We start from the raw sequence: 19,211 nt of genomic DNA on the forward strand, positions 1-19,211 counted from the left end.
ACAAATCAGGGGTCGCACCACACTCTGGGATGGCCTAGATTACCACGCTTGCGCAATATGCATGAACGTGCTGCTGCAGGGGTATGCCACACAATGCACTATGAGAAATATATAATACATTATACAGCACACTTTCTGAGAAAAGTTGGCTAAAAAGCCAAAGCATTTGCAATTGTTTTGTTGGGTAACACCAATACAAAATTCTAATATGTGCAATCATCAACAGTGCACAGAACATTCATGTTTTAATTAATGTAATGCTTTTCTAAAAATGCCATGCCAAAATGAAAATATGTTCTACTGGCTGCGCAATGTAGACCCGTCTAGACACGAAGGGGCTGATTCATGAAATTATTTGCGCCGTAAAACAGGGATTTGTGTGCCATTCTGCCCGCAAATCCCCATTTGTTAAACAGGGATTTGCAGGCAGAATGGTGCACAAATCCCCGTTTTTCGGCGCAAATAATTCCATGAATCAGACCCGTAATTTCATATTACAGTAAAACATGCCAGGCCATATTTAGACATACCAAGACTGCTTGCACCAAAATGTCAGTTGTAACAATAACATTTATCATGATTATGTTATCACTGATGCCCAGAAAAATATACAATGCCAGAGAAAGAAATGGCTAGGCTGGCAGAACCCACATGCCAGTCTAGCCAGGTAATTAAACTTGGCAGGACTGTTTTATCAGAGATGCTCAGTTAAAGAAAGTTAAGCCAAACTATGACATGTCTAGACTGGCTGCACCAAAATGCCTCTTGAGCCACCTTGCACATTACATTATATGCATATACACACACACTTAAATGTACGCACAGACATTTAAAGAAAACACACATTCATATCATTAATCCATTGGTCCATGGAACATGGCCTTCATCTCCTTGCAGCAGCCAGGAACACGTGTTCCCGTTATCTACAGAGGATCTGGAGACCTCCATGTCATGGGTTGGAGGGGAGCCCTATTACTTCAAAAAAGAAATGGTTTCTTTTTGAAGTCACTCTGACTTCATAAAGACATTATTTATGTTAAAGGACTGCACCATAACATAAATGATTGGCTCACCAACCCCATGCTGTTCAAAACAAATGATCTCTTTCCTTGGCTGTAACAAGCATGTGACGACATTATCTGCACTGTTATTAAAGTATAGCAGCATTGCACTCAAAAGGAAATAAACAAAATCATTAATTTCAAAGGTTTTAATCAGACACTGCAAAATATGCATAGCAAATAGCCTGTTAGAATGGTATTGTATTGGCAAATAGGGAAACAGGAGTGGGACTTGGATCTTTTGAACATGATGTTTCAGACAGTTGGAAGAAGTACGTGAAATTTCTCCATGGGCTAAGACACTTTGGACCTCCAAGGTCTGGAGGACACTTCCGACCAACAGGATCTTCACCTGCCTCAGTAAGGGAGCAGGCACAACTATGATGACTTGGCCAAGACTGTATTTATAGTTTTTGGCCCTAAAAATAAGACTTTGACAATTTTTCCACATACACATTATGAATGCGTGCTTCAATAATTTGGACGTGGAGCAAAATTACAAAGCTGAAGTGCCTTGGAAAGAAGCAGCTAACCGTTTTAAATGCCGTCACCCTGAGACAGTAAACTGCTCTTGGGGCTAAACATTATTGTATTTTTTTGACTGTTTCAATATTTTGCAGGTTGAAAAAGGTAATTTTACGCACTTTTTTCAACATATATTTTTCTTTTCAATGGGAAAAACATTACAAGACCTGAGACTCCATGATGTGTTTTTGTTAGGTTAGCCTTTCAACTTTCCCTCTGTAGTTGAAACACTGAGTTTTATTGTGGTGAAAGGTTTGGCACAGTTTCCATATGTAACATGTCCTACCCCTCATACTTCTTTGGCGAGGATAAGGCACACCATCAAAGCACAGCGAACGAGTGAGAGGAATCCTTGCAGGTGGATTTAATTGTTTCTTAATATTTGTTGACCCATGACTGCAGAACGCTTTAAGCTTGTTCTTAGTAAAGTGTTCATAGAAGCCATGCACTTTTTGAGAGAGCATGGGGGGGGAGATGCATGGGAAACACGTTTGAATTTACTTCATGCTTTATTTGACTTTTATCATTCAGATCTTCCCGCAACTGCAAAGCGTGAGAGGTAGGACTTGCACTTAATTAGCATATAACCCTTTAACCTAATGGGCTACCCAGAGGTTAGTCTGTCTAACCTCACCTGTCCCCTGGCTTGCCACGACACAGGAATACAACTGTGAGTATTATTCTAACGTTTACTGGGTCACAATGGCTACATACACATTGGTTATTTGAAGTAGGTGGCCTTAACATTTTAGAAGTTAATATTACAGGGAGGATAGCTCAGTGGTAACGTGATTGCCTTGGAAGCAAGACGACACAAAGCAACACAGGTTTGATCCCCGGGTCCGCGCTTAGAAACCTCTGGGTATTTAAGCGTGTTATAAATATTCAACTAAGACAAAAACAAGAAATTCTGTAACAGCTTCTCGATCCCCACGGGCAGTGTGAGTGCTTTAAAAATGCAAATAAATAGAAATACAGTAGGATCCTAGGTATCTACTCAACTACCTTTTTGCTAATATTAGGAACTGTATTGTTTGACTATTTTATTTGAATACCAATATACTACTATCTTTATAATAGGTAAATGCACATATATGAGAAACAATAGAGAACATTATTAATGTGTTTTTATATTTATGAGTTTAAAAGACACTATTTTGCAAGTGCAAACAATTTGTCTTTTAGTGATAAAACTGTTTAGGTGGGAATGGTATTGATAGCACTTAATTAGCATACACACAATGGTAATAAGCATTGATAAAAAGATACACCCAGAAGGTGAACCCATAACAATGTTGCCACCAAATAGCAAGCCTGTCTGGTGCTCAGAGATAGTAGTTCCTCTTGCAATAAAAATCGGACATCCAACTTTCTCCAGAGCTTTGCTTCAGGTGAAACACTTTCCTCTGCTGCGAAACCTGCCACAGCCCCTGGTGGACATTTAGACCGTGTTTGGGTGGAGTTAGGATCTGGCATGCAGGGTATAATGTGAATCAGGGCACTGCTTACTGAAGCAACTTCGTTCACTTTCCCAAAGCACACATAGTGCTCTCACTTAAAGTGGGAGTTGGAATACTATGGCTGAAGTATGTGGTTCTTTGAAAACCTGTGTTATAATGGCTAAGAATATGCAATACCCAAGAGGAAGGTATACATATCAATCAAGGTAAGACATATTTCCCCTTTGTGAGGGGTTCATAATAGCCCTGGTTGGTGCATATCAAGCATATAAAACAAGTTTTGTGGAACATTAACTTACATTGCTTATTTGATGTTTTATTACGAGATTGCAGTCCTTGTCGGCTTTGTTTTGCTTTTCCGGCGATATCTTATATGTGCCAGGAAGGTAGTAAGTTTTCCCAGGATCTGCATCCTTGGTGCTTATATTGCGACTGCTGCAATATTGTATATAAGTTTACTCGTAGAAAAGCACTTATGTGGGTTACACTCCTGGTATAAACATTGTGATCACACAATTGTTGTTTTTCCATAAAGTTTGTTTGTTTTTGTGTATGTTCATACTCATATTTTCATTACTATTCATGCAATTTTCATACCATAATTCAGGATTCTAAAATTGACAGTTTTTTTCTTCTCCAGTTGCATTAACTTTCATGCAACTACAGGTGTATTTCTCTTTTTGTTTGCATTACTATTCATGCAGTTTTCATACCAAAATTCAGTTTACCACAATTGACAATTCTTTCTCAGTTGCATTGACTTTCATGCAACTCAAAATTCAAATGTTCAACTTTCATTCCTTGTATTTGAATTTATTTCCCTCTACACGTGTTTCCCCACAGTATGTAACTGTGTTTCTTCAGGAGAGATGGTAAGGAGAAAGTATAAAAAACAACAGAAATCACAAAATATATAGGAGTTAAATGGTTTTTAAAGAGTGGTGGGAAGATGAACAAATCAATGTAAAAGGCCTGTTTGGCTCACTCACCTAAAGTAATTTCTTCCTAGTTAGGAGTGTTGACATTTGACTCAATTTCTCGATTCATATATTTATTTCCCTTTTTTTCCATAGGATATTCAATGAACTTATGTCTGAAAATATTTAAAGCAAAGATATAACCAGTAAATATTTTTGGGAATTTGTATTATATATAAAGCCAAAGGAAAATTGCACATCTTGTTAGCATTTTCTCAAATGCAACATATATTTGTTTCCCAAAGTTACATATCCTTAATATATCTATTGGCAAGGGAATCCATTTGGTTTTGACTCCCTGGTTAAGTGTTAAAAGAGGCAAGAGTAACATTTCCTTGGTATTTTCCATATATTTTACCTTTAAACTTCTTGTCCTTCTCATCGGTACGATTGCCTTTAGACCTGTGCCAGGATCTGCGCTGTCTATTTCTGTTACTTTCACTGTTTATAAAGCCCACGATCACGTAACGCATGACGTCATCACGCAATCTGGCGCGATGACGTCACGCATCACTCAAAAGCGGCAGGCAGCCATTTTGGATTGTGTATTGGGGCATTAGTCCCTTTTTAGTTATTCTATTCTGCGGCCAGTGGCTGCATTCTTTAATCCCTTCGATGGCCATTTTAAAAAACTATTGTTTCATATTAGGGTGAACGTTTAGCTTTGTATATGGCTATTTTATGGTAAATATTATGGGGCCGATTCATGGAACAATCATGGGCGAATTCAGTGGCGCAAGCGTGAAAAACCCAGCGCATGCGTGCGAATCGCACGCAAGTGATTCATGGAAGCCTGTGCTTGTGTTTTTCCAGGGAGCTGCGGTGAAACTGTGCGTGGCGCACACGGGCGTACACGTCACTGCGACATCCCGAACGATGTGTGCGATGCGCACAGCGAAAGCTCACAACGTGTAGCGCACACACCAAAAAGGGGGCAGAACATGCGGAATGGGGAACAACGCATGAAAATGAGAGCGTAACTGGTGAAGTACTGCTGGGAAATGCACGGAACACCCACACGCTTGCGAACAACACGTATTCATGGAATGGAATAGGGGAAACCCGCGCACAACAAAAGACACGCACAGGTGGTAACACGTCCGCCTCACGAAGGCAGGTGGAACCGTCCCGCGCAGTTTAAAAGTGCGCGAACAACAAACACGTATATACAGCTATGATCAATGTCCCATTTCTCGCAGCAGTGATCGTGGGACACCGCAGGAGGAGGAGAATAGCCAGGGCCTGCATTTCTTTTGCCCAGGACCAGCCTTTTTGGGATGCCTGATGACCAGGTCTATGGCAGGTATAGGTTTCCACCTCAGATCATCCTAGACCTGGTCACTGAGTGGGAGGATGACCTCACATCACCCACCTTGTGTTCCCAAGCACTGAGCCCCTTGGAAAGGTACTCAATGTCCTGCATTTTTTAGCCACTGGGTCATTTCAGCAGACAACTGCGATAGTTGGGGGTGTCTCACAGGCCACACAGTCATGCTGCCTACACCAGGTGTTGGCAGTCATGACTGTGCGCCCCTCAGTACGCAGGCACATATACATGCCCAGAACACCCGCTGAAAGGCAGGCCGTGGTCCAGGACATTTACAGGGTGGCACACTTCCCTAAAGTGCTTGGTGCCATAGATTGCACCCATGTGGCCCTACCTACACCTAGGGCCACTGAGAACAGCTACCGCAACCACAAGCACTGGCATCCCATCAACGTACAGGTTGTATGTGATGCCCATGGAATCATCACCTCTGTCTATGCAAACTATCCTGGGTCTACCCATGACAGTTTCATATACAGAATGTCCACCCTGATCCGGGACCTGGAAGCTGGGAAGCATGGCAACTCATGGCTCATTGGTGAGTACAAATGTCTGTGCACATGCATGCATGTCACACACAGACAAATACACAAACCCAACTAATGACAACCATCCTCACCTCCCCAGGGGACAGTGCCTACCCTCTGAGCAACCACATGATGACGCCAATACGGAACCCCACCACACCACCCCAGGTAAGATACAACTGAGCCAATATTGCAACCAGGGGCATAGTAGAGCGCACATTCAGTGTGCTCAAGTCACGCTTTCGCTCCCTTGACCGCTCTGGCGGGCAGCTACTATATGCACCCCCAGTAGTGTGCAGGATAATTGTGGCAGTATGTGTCCTGCACAATGTTGCAACACGGCGGTGTGTACCGGTGGACATGGTGGTGCCCCCACATCCCTAACCACAGGCACAGGTGCTGCTCATGGGAGGGGAAAGGGCACGTGGCGAGGCAGCCTGCACCCAGCTTGTGGCCACATTTTTCACCTAATCTCCCACCCCTGCGGAGTGCACACAGGCCTGGCACATACCAGGTGACAATCCTTGATGACAAAGAGACAGTCAACTGTCACAACCTTACCATCCTGAGAATGCTTCCACGGAAGTGCTACATTGTATGCATCCCTAGCTACTTAAACATAACCAATCCGGTGTGACCAAAAGGAACACATGCAAGCTGCATATCACACTACTCCCCTAAAAAACAGGCCATGAAAACATGAAAATCACTGGTATTTCACCCAAACCCTCCCAACCCCCATCACCCTCGTCGGCCATTCCATGACATGGCATGCAACAGCAAAAGATCAAACCAAAAGCACAACACATGACACATTAGATAGGAAGGGCCATGTGATAAATGGAAAGAGGCCTGAGACAATCACACCTGACATGGAATCAGATGAAATGACTGACCAACAACCTCCCACACATACAAAGTCATACAAAAATGCATGCCACCAGCGGTACCATCAACAAAAGACAGAATGCCTATTGGCATGCACATTGGCCAATTCAAATCCGCAAATCCCTAAACCATGTGCTGTGTGTGTCCCCTGCAACACACCGCTCAGCACACAGTACAGTGAGCAGCCATTGTGCTGGGGATACACCTTGAGCATCATATAAAAAGGACAAGCAACAAAAATAACCCAGTGATGCATGTACACGATCCCCAAATGGTAAGTGATCATGCACTGCAGGAACACAGCATGGCAGAGAAGGCAATCTGTGTGCACGTGTGGGCACGGAAGGGTGGTTGTATGTGTGGTGGTGCATTGTGTAAGTGTGTGTGACAGTAGGGATATGCACTCAATACATGCATGTGAAATTAAGTGACCCTCAGTGTCCTGTACACATCACATGTGAACATTGCCCATGTGGACGCCCCAGTGTGTCAAACCGCACCAATCCCTTGACACCTGAAAAGTAAACCCATCACAGGAACAGCCATTGGCCAGCAGAACACATCATGTACATAGTACCCCACAATGACAATGTCAGAGATTTCCCAATCACTGTAGCCCAAGCGTACTGTCTGACAACAAAAGCCCCTCCCTCATTTCCTCATCACCATGATCTTCAGAATAACTGTCTCTGGGTCCGTCGGCTTCTTCCTTCTAGTCTACCTGGCTTCAGATCCCCTCTCCCCTTGGTTTCCTTGTTCTTCCTTTCGTGTAAATAGGGTCTAGCCCCCTCAGAGGCCACCTTGACTGGTAAAAATACCAAATGGAAGAGAACTCCAAGGTGCCAAAGCCCCAAACCAGGGAAAAAGCCTCTCGGCACCAAAAAACCCTGGAAGAGTCTCCAGTAGATGACCTGAAGTCGCAGAATATGGCTAAGCACATGTCCAAGTTGAATGATAGAATAACTTCCATGGTTGCACAGTTGAACAATGGTTCAACAGGATGGGTAGGAATTTGAGTACACAGTAATCAATGAGGATGCCCTAACTGATGGGTAGAGCTGGAACGTGAGTAGAAAATAATGAAGGAGGCTGGGACAACTGGATGGTTGAGCTGAAACCCAATCAATCCTTGAGAGTGTGAACGAAGAAAGGCAGAGACAGCACAAATCTGGAAAGGCACAGTGAATGCAAGATAGCTGGAAACAGCTGACAGCAAGTTAAGAGCCACAACAGTTGAATAGCATTGGTAAAAGGCCAAAGTCAACATAAAGGTATGGATGTAATAGATGAAAGACAGGAGGAGCGAGAGAGAGATGTTGTGGAACAGAAGTGTACTGAGGCATACCGAGGCAGTGTAAGAGTACGTGGAAATAACTGCCGGGCAGATCTGCAACAAGGACAGTAGCAGGAAGAAAAACAGGGACTAAAGGCACCAGAGTGTGAAAAACAAGTAAATGAGCAGTAGTCCAGTAGGAAAACTGTGCCGTCAGGCAGCAACGAAGTCCAAGAGGGAAGACAGATACAACGTGCCATCCAAACGGAACAGAGTGGAGAAGTAGTATAGGTGGACATCTCAGGTGAGGACTGGACCGTGAGTTGTGCCTTTTGGGTCACATTCCTAATGCATGCTCCTTTGCCACAATCCCCAGGGGCTGAACTCAACACGTACCAACTTGACATTGTCACCACCCGACCTCCTCCCACCATCAGTGTGACTTTGACAGCAAAAGGGTGCAGGCTACTGTCTACAGCATGAAGTGCATCAAGCACATATACAAGCAAGAAATGAAAAAAAACATCACAATCAACTTCAATAAATGGACAGTTCAAAAATGTACTCACCAAAATTGATCGCAAACATGCCGTGGAGAAAACATCCATAATCCCCACTAGGGGTGTAAACACAAGTAGTACAGCAGCAGACAGGCCACATATATGACAAAAGTCCAATGCCCTTGTGTAAATTGTTGTCACACCGAACCATCCTTGCAAGCCCATGGAAAGGGGAAGAAGGAGTGGCATATGCGTCTGGACCCCAAGCCACAAACACATACACGAGACAAGCTTGAATGAGCCCAGCTGGAACAGACAGTGGATGCTTTCAAAAGCCACAAAAAGCACCAAACCGACACATGAATGAACAAGACAAAGAATATTATTTTAAAACAAAAATGGCACATATGACCTGGGGGGCTGGAGGGGGCACACAGGAGGGGGGAGGTACAGGTTGCACCTCAAAACCCAAATGCGATGATGTTGAGATAAAAAAAAACCTCCATGGGTTTAACGCCTGCACGGCCTGACCTGTGTGGGAGTTAAGATGTCGTCCTGCTCACCCTCTGATTGAAAATCAGAAGGTGGAGGTGGCACAGTTCCCTGACCATGCCTATGTTCAGCTTGCCCCGCGACATCAGCAAGTCTGATGGCACGTAGGTCAGCATGCAGCACCTCACATGATACGCGTGCTTCCTCTTGCAAGGTAGCAAGTGTAACACAGATTTCTGCCTGCATGGCCTCGCATGACATCTGGAGCACCTCCCGACATGCACGTAGTTCAGCCGAGATGGTATTCTCAAGCTGCTCCAACCTCTCCTCTGACCACTGCATCTGGGACATGTTGAGCACACCCAGAGTAGCTCTGAGGGATTCATGGTCATCCCTCAGGTCCTCCATGTGTGCCTCTGCATAAGCAGCAAGTGCTTGACGCAGAGACACCATTTCAGCCCGGCGTGCCCTGTCTGAGGCTGCCATGCCCAGCCTGAGTGAGCGGGCCGTGGACTGCACTGCCCGCTGCTGGAACTCTACCTGCCTAGCAGGCAGGAGCACGGATTGGGCCACACGTTCCATGCTCTGAGCGATTCTATCAATAGCTGCCCTCTGTTGTTCTGAATTGGCATGCATGGATTGTTCCCACTCAGTATACCCCGATGGCACACGGCCACCGCATTGCCGGACATGACACCTGCGGGGCCCAAGGAGCTGTGGTCCTCGCTGGATTGGCACCGCCCGCAGCTGCAGGACTACATCCCTCCGTTAACATGATACCCCAGGCACATCAGCAACTGGTGTGGAGTGTGACCGTGCGTCCCGATCCACCACAGGCGGAGGTTCCAACACTGTCTGGCCCCTCAGTGCAGGTGTCGCGGACAGAAGATCGTCCACATCAGGATCACTCACCGTCGAAGAATGGACATGACGCGCATCCAACTCAACATTGTGCTCAGAGTGATCATCAAGGCTAGACTGATTGCCAGCCCTGTACACGATGGTCTGGAGCACAAGTGGGTTCTCGTGGTCTACCACCGCACGACCCCCACTTGTGGTGGGTTGCTGATGTAATAGCAACCCTGTGTCTGGAATGACATCACCATCCTCTGGCTCCATTGTGTCATCATCTGTAATGTGAAAAAAAGAAACATGAGTACACATGTCAGAAGCACATAACCCACACACACATAGACATCACATCGACAGCCAAAACATGAAGCAGACATGTCACACACAACTGAAATTCTGGCATGTATCCAGTAGCATTGGTATGCAAACGCATCCCAAAAGCAGAAATGGATGTGTCTAAATAGCTAAGCCTACACATGTACTGAATGTAGTATATCACCTCCATCACAAACCGCCTCTGTCAGGCACATATCACAGGCAGAAATGACAGATGGCAAAAAAGAGATGGCACATACCATAAGCATGTCTGAACAGCCAAATGGCCACAGCTGCAAGTGAATCCAAACACACCATGACACACGTAATATGCATGTACACATGCATCACTAAATCAACATCACCAATATAGCTTCATCCATCTGCAGCTCGTCCCGTACCGGGCATCATGGGCCGTGTAGACATAGTGAATGTCCTGAGCAAAGCGAGGGCCTGCAACCAGGCATGAGGGACCTTAATGCCTAGTACGGTCCGAGGTGCCAGTCCATGAAGGCTCCAGAACACCCTTCAGGGCCTGATTCAGCACATTGTGCATGGATTATGCCCTAAAAAATTATTCAGTGTGTCAAATCATCATGGCCAGGCCCCACTAGATTTGCTAAGTGGGCCTGGGCGTACACGTACTGCATGACAGTGTTCCTTCAGGATTGTGCCAGTTGAACATAACAGGCGCAATGCTGAAATCTCAGCAGCATTTACGTTAATTAACAACATATTAGTCATTCAAGAAAAAAGCTGCAGAGAACACATGTGTAAATAAAGACTTTTCACACACACATAAGTGAGTAACTGCAATGTTGCACTACACAACGTTGAAGCTGCTTGCATATGTACATGTGAAAGTGTTCAAATACACCCGTGTTCATATACACCCGTATGGTGAATATGAAAAGCATCCTATACAGCAAAGCAAGCAGCTACAACGCTGCTTGCTTTGATGTATGTGAAAGTGTACACATACACACGTGCAGGCAGCTCCACAGTCATTACAACCCGATTGGCAGGCTATAATCAATCTGTGGCCTATACCAGTTATTATAGGCCGCTGAATGACCAATCAACTTTGCTAAACACCCGCTAGGGTGATCCACTACTGAGTAAATGTGTCACAGGATGCACCTGTGCCTGTGCCTTTCATGACAGTGAAGGGATGACAAACTGACCATACATGCCAGGTCACTTTGACATTGCAGCAGTGAATAGGCATGTAAAATGGTGTAACATGGCTCAGAATTGGGTTGGTGCAGTGCAGAACATGTGTACGTTACCGACTATCTACATCAACAAGTACATTATGATGTCAATCAATAAACATGAAGGCAGTCTAAGGGCAAGTTCAGGCATAATGTGCAATGTGCATGCAATGGGTTGCATGGCCACAGGCAAACCCCGTCCCCCTTAGTGAAAATGCAGGGAGGCATTGCATGGCAGTGAAAGTTAGACCAGAGAACCGTGTATTGGCAGACAGTGTTGAGTAGCGTCAATTGCATCATCTGAGTCAACTGACACCACAGCAGATGAGAATGGGACAGTAACCAGGACTCATGATGAACCCTCTGTAGTACACCCGTTTGTGCAGAAGGCACTACACCAGTTGAACAGAGTCAGGGGGCCTGCAACAGGGGGAGGCCTGTGCCCCACACAGACTATGACACCCTAAGCATGTGCGTGATGCAGGAATGAGCCAGAATGAGCAAGGAACGTATGAGCAAATGCCATTATATGTATGTCGTCCAAACGCTGGGCAGGTGTAGTGTGACAATTTGGGCCCACTAGCATATCATGGTCGTGTTCTGACACATAGCCCACAAGGAAGTCCACTTCCTGCTTGCCGAAAGGCTTCTTACTCGACGTGCCGGAGACCGGAGCCATGTCTGGGGTCCCAGTGTCTTGTGCAGGAGCAACCTTCCTCCTCTTGTGCAGTGGTCCGGACCCTGACTAGCAAATGCCGCCCTGAACAGTAGGGGCAGTGGCGCTGGTGGACTGGACCAAGGGAGTGGCAGATGGAACTAGACTTGCGTCAGTGGCTGCTGGGTGCTCTTGACTGGACCCAGCGCAGCAACAGCCACTGTGCCAAGGTCTTTGACCGAGACTGTCCTGGCTGGCAGACTCACAGCCTGGGTGGTGTTGGCTGCACCTGCCCATGCAGTTGCCAACACCCGGCTAGTCGGGGCAGCAGATGACTACACTGCCCCAGGGACATGTGCCTCGGTCGGAGCAGCCCAGCTCGCACATGGCCTGTGCCTCCTGACCACCTGTAAATCCACCTGGGTGTCGTCAGGTGCAAACGCATCATGCATTGGCCGACCCTGAGCCTGGGTGGTGGTTGCCACAGCTGCACCTGCAGCTACCACTACTATTGGGCCCATGGCAGTCAATGAAACTGACTTCCGGGTCACATGGGCCCCAGTGTCAGATGCAAGAGCTGCATCTCTCGGAGCCGCAGCGGGTGGTGGCATGACTGTACCAACACGTGGCAGAACATCCTGCTTAAGTGGCGCACCCCTGCCTCTTCCCCCTCTGTAGCCACGTTGGGCATGCTGGACTGCCCCTACTCCCTGGTCAGCCCGGCCACATTTCTGACCACGCCCACCACATGGAGGATGCCCAACTGAGGCACACCTCACCTTTCGTGGCCTCCCAACCATGGCACAGATGTAGTAGTGCCAATGGGAGGTGTACACAACAATTGACCTGGGCAATTGGGGTGAAGGGGGTGGGGTACTAGATGTAAACAGCACCCCTGTGCGCCTGCAAGGCTGTATGTGACCCCAGTGAGAAAATGATGGGTCACACAATGCTCAAGCACCTCAAAACTGCAGTTAAACCATGCACGCAACTCCGGTAGCCCACGTGTGTGGAATTAATCTCCCGCAGTACGCGGTGGCACCCAGGGACACAAAAAATGCATACAGGCTACTATGTCCTCGAAGATGGGTAAGCGATACACAGGGGGACCCGCAGTGGGATAAATAGCATGCACGACTCAGCGTCTGACTAGCGTGGGAAAGAAAAACACGCGTAGGTAAGACCCCCACCAAAAGAAGAGGTACGTCCTCGATCCGCTGTGAAGTGATGGCGCGTGTAACAACAAGAAGTAGCAACATACGCGTCGGTCTCCACGAAAAGCATGTACTGAGGGAAATGCCTGCGCGCGTCACGTCACTTACCCTTTCCTCGAATTACATGCATTCACACGCGGACGTGCTGTTTTTGCATGTGCGGATTCACTATGCACCCGTGCCGAGGGAAACATACACGCGCATCATGTCGCTTACATGCTTATGCGCTAAGGCCCTTTCCTCGAATTACACGCTGACGTGCTATTTTTTCACGTGCCAAATCACTCTGCATCAAGCTGGCCACGCGACAACACATGGAAGAACACGCTCCTGCCCAGAAGGCCATTTTCCTGCCCCCCACAGCCCCGAGCCGCCTCCCATGAACCATCTGCTGCTGCCTGCCTGCCTGCTGGGCCACGTGACCTGCTATTTGGTGCCTGCACGTCATCTGCAGGGGTCCAGTTGCTGCAACCACCCCTGATGGAACAGAAGACTCCCGACTGCAGTTCCATCGCTCCACAGCCCAGCACCAGGACCCAGTTGCCCACCCACACCTGCCTCAGGGGTTTCCACGTCGGGCCAAAATCCATCTGGAACCAGTGGCGACCCCCCGGCAGAGAGGCAGAGGGCTGCCAGCTTTACTGCAGGAGAAGTTGGCATCCTGGTGAAGCAGGTCCTGGTGCATTATGATGCCCTCTTCGGATGACCACACACCGAAAAGGATGGACGGAAGAGGATCTGGATGGACATCGTGGTTGCCATCAATGTGGATGGGGTGGCAACCCGTGACCTGCAACACGTCCATAAGCGCTGGGAGGACTTCAGGTCCAGGACCCTCAGTAAGCCTGGCGCATCTTGGATGCAGCGGATGCAGTGGGCTGCCGGGTCCACCTTACCACCAGATGAGGGTCCTGGAACGCATTCTCCCAGCTCTTTACCTCCAGGTCCTCGAGAGGCAGACCCATCTAGAGTCGAGCAGTAAGTGTCCATGCATACTCATTGGACGCAGTGCATGTTGAGGTATGCCAGGAGTGTGCAGCTTGGACATATGTCTGAAATGGCCCATGTATGGATGTGTATGTGTAGGGACATGCCCGTGCTGCATGTGAGTCTAGTCATGTGTGATGCACATCAATGGTGTATGTGTTCCAAAGCATGATGCACAACTGCATGTGGAGATGCACACATGTTAGCATTTCTGTGTATGTACTGTGCCATGGTTGGGGTGTGACACATGGATGCTGGTTCCACCTTCATGTACGTGCACAGCGTACATGTGCGTGTGTGTGTTTGTCATGTGTGCGACTGTGATACGCCATGGATGCATGTTACACAGACATGTAGGTACCCAATTGGCAGATGTGACATAGTTACCAATGATTGCAGTGTGACAGGTGGTGGAGATGTACAGATGCATGTCTGTCTCGTGGCGTGTGTGCATGTGTTCAGCACTCTCCATGTTGCTTGTGATGTCATGCCAACCTTTGTATGTTTATGCTGTTTTGTGTGCATGGATGCTGCTGCACGATTCCTGTTAATTTGTGCATGTGCGTGGGTTCAAATGATATGAGTGTTGGGGAGTGTGATGCCATCTGTGAAGTTGGACACTGCCACTCATGTGCAACTGTCATGTGTGTATCATACCATTGTACAGTGCCCTGATGCCTGTGTTCTGTCTCTCCCTGTCTGCAGCGTCGACTGATGAAGAGGGCGGAGACGGTGCTGTGGAGCACAGCGGCATGGATCCCACCGCCAGCCGGAGACGCAAGGCCCAGCTCCCCTTCCAGGTACTGTTATCTCCCCGGAGTGATGAGTCTGGTGCAGCGTCCATGGCCACAACTGCCGAGGGAAGGTCCAAGAGGCGGAGGCTGGAGGTTGACTCCTCGGCAGCAGTAGGGGCAGCTGAGCCCCCACAGGGGCCTACAAAGGAAGATGGCACAGAGTCATCCAGGTTGGTGGGGGGTTTGGTTGAGGAGGAAACCGTGGTAGCCCCACGCACGGGGCCTGGAAGGGGGGATTCCACTGGTGCTAGTGGTGCAGTCCAGGGGCAGGGACACGAGGCAGCACATGCCGCCGCCGCCGCGGAGGTGCCTGTGTGTAATCCTGTACCCGATCCTGTGACTACATCATCCGGCACCAGCAGGGATGCCTCCGTCCAAACCCGTTTTCAGGGAGGGGATGCGCAAACAACAACTAGCCTTTGTCTCCCTGCGGAAGTGGCAATCCATGACCGGATTGAGCCTGTCCTAGCTGGTGTGGCGTTGCGCCAACGTGGTATTCGGGATGACGTGCAGGGTTTTTGTCTGGACAATGCACGTCATTTCGAATACCTATTTGGCCGCGTTGACCTACTAGGAGAGGTCGTCGGCACTGGGTTCCTCCGTGTGCTGGATCTTCTTGCGACCCCCTCCTCAACTGAACCCCCTATGTGCCAGTCGTCCTCTGTGCCATCTTCCCAGGGGCCCCTGTGGAGCTGCCCCTGAGCCAGCGGCCAGGCTAGTAGAGGACACATCCCTGCCACAGTCAGGAGTCGGAGGTCCAGCAGGGGTGGCCACCCCACCAACTGGACAACAGCAAATGGAGGACGTGCAGGCATCAACAAGCAGGGCATGTGCACGGCAGCAGCAGGCTCAGGGTGGGAGCGATCATTAACATCCCAGGGGCAGGTATCGGCCAGCGGGCAGGAGGACCCAGGATTGGGAGTGTCTTCCGTGTCGCAGCCGTTGGGCCAGCAGATAGATGCGGAGCGGCGGAGGGTGGGGAGGGCACGGCTCACAATGGTCAGGGCGGAGAACTCCATGCACAGGGCTTTGAGGCGGGCTGAGTGCCTCGAGGCAACTCGCAGGGAGTTGGAGGAGGACATGCCTGCATCCCTGCGAGACCTCGAGGCCAGGGAACAGGCCCGCCTCCGGAACATCGACATGGAGTTCAATGATGCTCTGGCCCGGGACATCAATAAGTGAGCCGTCGGACTAGCCTGCCGCCTTTGTAAATAGTTATTTAGTTTTAGTTTTCATTTGGTTTTTATTATGATTTGGAGTTCACGGACTTTGCTCCACTTTTTGTATATAGTTGTATTTTAGATCAGATTTTTGGTAGGTTTCCTTTTGTTTTGGGCTAATGGACCCTTCAGACTTTCATTTTCAACATTTCCAGACATGCACATACTTTCTTTTTTAGATGTTCACATGGAGTAATGCTTTTTATGCTTTTCAACTTTGGATTTTTTTCCATGGACTTTGGGGATGGATCACTATTCTTTTTTCATGTTTTTGAATTTGATTTTTCCTTGGATTTTAATTTCTTTTTCATATTGCAATCATGATTTCTTCATTTGCATGTGTGGTTTTCATTTTATCATTCGTTTTTGTTGTTCTTCATTATTGGTGTGGTCTACTATGATTTATTTAATGCGTGTCTCCATGAGCATTGGCTCAGTTGTGTGTTGCCACTGTGTAGCTCTTTGGGACATTTGTTGATGGGCATGCTGGTTCTTTTTTCAGAGTCTCACGCCATGGCTAATTTAATAGGGAGTGGGTCCAGTGGATCCTTGGATGTTTGTACTAGGGGGTAGCGGGACTGGGAATTGGGTTGGCATTAGTTAGGGCCATGGGTCTGTATTGTTATGACGTGGTGTTTGGGGGGACATGAGTCGGGCCTGCTGGCAGGTTGCCATCACTGGGGGTGGGGTGGGGGGGACATGAGTCGGGGCCTGCTGGCAGGTGCCCATCAATGGTGGTAGGGGACATGAGTCGGGCCTGTTGGCAGGTTGCTGTCACTGGGGTGGGGTGGGGGGGACATGAGTCAGGGCCTGCTGACAGGTTGCTGTCACTGGGGACTAGGGGGGACATGAGTCGGGGCCTGCTGGCAGGTTGCCGTCACTGGGGGGTGGGGGACATGAGTCAGGGCCTGCTGGCAGGTTGCTGTCACTGGGGGTGGGGGAGTTACATGTGTTGGGGCTCCCAAATGCATGGTGCTATGTGGCCTGCCTGCAGGGCATGTTCAGGAGTTGTAGGGGTGTCTCCTGTGGTGTGGCCTGCCTGCAGGGCATGGTCAGGGGTTGTAGGGGTATCCCCTGTGGTGTGGGCTGCCTCTGGGGCATGGTCAGGGCTTGTAGGGGTGTCCCCTGTGGTGTGGCCTGCCTGCAGGGCATGGTCAGGGATTGTAGGGGTGTCCCCTGTGGTGTGGGCAGCCTGTGGGGCATGGTCAGGGGTTGTAGGGGTGTCCCCTGTGGTGTGGCATGCCTGCAGGGCATGGTCAGGGGTTGTATGGTGTTCTCTGTGGTGTGGGCTGCCTGCAGGCATGGTCAGGGGTTGAAGGGGTGTCCCCTGTGGTGTGGCCTGCTGCAGGGCATGGTCAGGGGTTGTAGGGGGTCCCCTGTGGTGTGGGCTGCCTGTGGGGCATGCTCAGGGGTTGTAGGGGTGTCCCCTGTGGTGTGGGCTGCCTGCGGGGCATGGGGAGGGGGGAACATCCGGGAGGGCCCACACTGCCAGATCGCGTGTGAAAGTCCTTGCGCACCCACGGAATACGCGTACCCTGCTCACGCCAGCCCATTCGCGTATGAAAGTCCTCGAGCACCCCCAGAATACGCGTACCCCATTCGCGCCAGCAGAATTGTGTGAAAAGCGCACTTGCCTACTCCCATATTCGCGCACCCGTGTGATGAGGGGCCACATGCACCCCCTGCAGGCAGCCAGCTCCACAGGGGAGCCCCCTACAACCCTGGACATGCCCCACAGACAGCCCATCCAGCCTACCCATGCCCCGCAGGCAGCCCATCCACCCTCCCCATACCCTGCAGGCAGCCCATCCACCCTACCCATCATGCACCACAGGCAGCCCATCCACCCTGAACATGCCCCGCAGGCAGCCCATCCACCCTACCCATGCCCCGCAGGCAGCCCGTCCACCTTTACCCAAGCCCCACAGGCAGCCCATCCACCCTACCCATGCCCCGCAGGCAGACCATCCACCCTACCAATGCCCCACAGGCAGCCCACCAACCCTTCCCATGCCCTGCAGGCAGCCTATCCACCCTGAACATGCCCTGCAGCAGGCCCACACCACAGGGGGGACTTTTTCCACGCAATTTGCCTGGCACGAGCCAGGTACGCGTATTCCGAGGGGTGCGCGGAGCCTTTTCCACGCGATTGGCCTGGCGCAAGTGGGGTACGTGTATTCCGAGGGGTGTGCGTGGAGTTTTACACGAGATTGGGCTGGCGCGAGCGGGGTACGCGTATTCTGGGGGTGCGCAAGGACTTTCACAAGCGATAGGCCTGGCCGCGAGCAGGGTACGTGTATTCTGGGGGTGCGCAAGGACTTTCACACGCGATCGGGCTGGCGTGAGTGGTGTACGCGTATTCCAAGGGCTGCACAGGGAGTTTTCCACGCGATTGGCCTGGTGCAAGCAAGGTACGCATATTGCGAGGGGTGCGCAGGGGGTTTTCCACGCGATTGGCCTGGCGTGAGTGAGGTACGCGTATTCCGAGGGGTGCACAGGGAGTTTTCAATGTGATTGGCCTGGCGTGAGCGGGGTACGCGTATTCCGAGGGGTGCGCAGGGAGTTTTCCACGCGATTGGCCTGGCACAAGCGGGGTACGCATATTCCGAGGTGTGCACGGGGAGTTTTACACGTGATTGGATTGTTGCGTAAGGGCTGAGTGGCGTTTTTAGCACGATTTCATGATTGGGGGCTGTATGCTGGTCCACTGGCCTTTGCGCCATGTAGGGGATTTGGGAGGATGTTTTTGTCGTACGGGGTGGAGTTTGAGGCGTAACTGGCGCTGCTGCAGGGTAGCTGCACCACGCTGCACCACGGCTGGTCAGGGATGTTTAAATCCATGAATACGCGGTGCGTCAAAATGGCCACGTGCGCCACTTCTGCACTTGAATCCATGAATTACCCCCTATGTCTTAGTATGCTATTGATTT

The sequence above is a fragment of the Ambystoma mexicanum genome, chromosome 1q (genome assembly GCF_040938575.1).
Source record: "Ambystoma mexicanum isolate Mex_15411 chromosome 1q, UKY_AmexF1_1, whole genome shotgun sequence".
NCBI classification, from domain to species: Eukaryota; Metazoa; Chordata; class Amphibia; order Caudata; family Ambystomatidae; genus Ambystoma; species Ambystoma mexicanum.